Source organism: Myotis lucifugus, unplaced genomic scaffold, assembly GCF_000147115.1.
Source record: "Myotis lucifugus unplaced genomic scaffold, Myoluc2.0 scaffold_791, whole genome shotgun sequence".
Lineage (NCBI taxonomy): Eukaryota > Metazoa > Chordata > Mammalia > Chiroptera > Vespertilionidae > Myotis > Myotis lucifugus.
Genome location: NW_005871839.1, coordinates 32,357 through 34,875, shown reverse-complemented (window position 1 = coordinate 34,875; position 2,519 = coordinate 32,357).

Here is a 2,519-nt window from a genome sequence, read left to right as displayed (position 1 = left end):
CCTGCTTTCTCCAGACGCAGGAGCGCGCTGCTTCCCGCATCAGGGGCAGGAGAAACAAAAAATTAAAAAATAAATAAAAGGGAGGAGTGGGTTTTTGTTATCGAAGTTGAGATTGCAAAGATGGTGTCGCTGGTTCAGAGAGAGGCCCGTATGAGACGCACACGACCCCCGCGTCTCACTGTGACTCGGGGCGCGACCCCCAGCGTCTCGCCGTGACTCGGGGCTGTTCAGGTGGCAGCCTTGTCACAAGGGCCTCGAGCTCGGCATCCGCGGGACCTGCAGGTGGTCGGAGCGCTGCCTCCAGTGTAATGTATTCTTGTTGGTTTGTTGATCCTCCCCGAGGATATTTGCCCATTGATTTTAGAGAGAGTGGCAGAGAGGGAAAGACAGAGAGAAACATCGATGTGAGAGAAATACATCGATTGGTTGCCTCCTGCATGAGCCTGACCAGAATCGAACCTGGGACCCTTTGGGCTGCAGGCCAACGCTCTATCCACTGAACCACACTGGCCAGGGCCGGTTTAATGCGCTTTGATCTGCGCTAGAACAGGCGGCCGAGGCCTGGCCTGGGTCATCCTTCCTGCTGACACACCTACTTCACGTGGAAACGTGGGACCCAGGTCAGCTCACCACCAGCTGAGCCGTGACCACGTCGAACTCGCCTCTCCGCCCGTGGCCACAGCCACTAGCCCTTCGGGTCTGGAGGCCCGTGCGTGTCCGCGTTTCCTCCGTGCCCTCTGCTCACGTCGTCTGGGTTGGATCCGGGAGGGGCGTCTATGACGCATGGAGGTCACGTTCTGGTCCCGAACTTCCCGTTGCTCATTTCCATGTTTCAGACAAAAGCTAGAAACGAGAGGAGGGGAAATGAGTTGATTCTTTAACAAAGTTACGTAATAAGATGAATCCTGGGTTGTGGCTGATTCATTTATACAGAAATGAATCAACTCGTCTGTAAAGGTCAAATGGCTGTAACCCAATAAGACAGATTGTAACGACCCCGATAAATAATGCGTTTTCAAATCTGAGCCGACTCGTAACGGAAGGTTCCAGCTCCCATTCTGTCCATCCGATCCCACTGCTCAGACACTGGAGGGAGAACGGCCTTTAGATTTGAAAACACACATTAAAAAGCCTTGAAGGATCCCCGGCCGGTGTTGCTCAGTGGGTAGAGCATCGGTCTGCGGACCGAAGGTCCCGGGTTCGATTCCGGTCAAGGGCCTGAACCTCGGTTGCAGGCTCCTCCCCGGCCTGGGCCCTGGTCGGGCGCGTGCAGGAGGCAACCAATCCATGTGTCCCTCTCACATCGATGTTTCTGTCTTCCCCTCTCTCTAAAAATCAATGGAAAAATATCCTCGGGTGAGGATTAACAAATAAACAATTAATTGGGGGCCGTCGCCTTAAGGAAACGTGTCCTGGGCCTTGGGGTCAGGGGCATCGGTGGGCAGCGCGGCCGTGCCCGCGGGGCTCGGGGCGGGGCTGGGCTCGCCAGTCTGACGCATTCTGCGGGCTGGGGATGAACGACCGTCCACCTGTCTGTTCCGAGGTCGGTTAGACAGGCGTTTACTTCTGCGTGTGGTTTGTATGAAGAGTTTAAATTCTCTTCAACCCGATTCGGAGAAGCGGGAGGCCGTGCCCAGGAGACACCCAGCGGGGGCCGCGCTCGGACTCGGTGGGTGAAAGCCTTTCCTCGGGGGAGCACTGGGGTTACCAGCTGGGTTCCTTCGTCCTCGCACGTCAAAGCGTGATTGACACTCCCGATAGTTGAGGTAAATCCCTAAGATGAGCTGATGGGGATCTGCAGTTTCCATGGTGACTTTGGTATTTTCCCCCCCTCCCGCCCCGTCTTTTCTTGAGGTTTCTTACTCGCTGGCCCCCCGCCCCCCATCCCCCCTCCCGCACACACACACCGGCTGCCTGTCCCTGCCCATCTCACGGCCTCCGCACAGCCAACTCTACTCTGCTCCCCTCTCTCTGGGCCAGCGTCTTCCTCTAACGCTGCGTATGACAGTAACGAGACCTGTAGTGATGGGGTGACGGAACAGATAATGTGAAATGTATGAAATAAAACAAATGCCACTTATATTTCTGACTCTGACACCAGATTCCAATGGGAGGGGGTTTTCCCCGCCACCGGGCAGCTCCCCGTGGAGGTAAAAGGTGCCGGGAGGTGGGGTAGAGGGTGGGGATGGGGAGGGGGGTGAAGGGGGATGGGGGAGGGGCGCTGGCAGAGCCTCCCTCTGTCTGTCCGGGGAGAACGCGGGTCCGTGTGTAGAGCACCCAGGCCCCCTGGCCGAGACCTGTGGGCCATCCCATCGGCTCTGACAACAAAGGGCAGCGTGTTCAATGCCTGGCTTTGCAGTTAACGTCACAATTGAGAAACCACTGCTCAGAAAGTCAGGGCAACTTCTTTTTTTTTTTTCAGAATTGTATGGTTTTATTAACACGAATACAACGTGCACACAGTCTGCCTATTCACTCTCTCGCTGCGCAGCCTGGCGTCGGGATTGGTGGCCTGATGG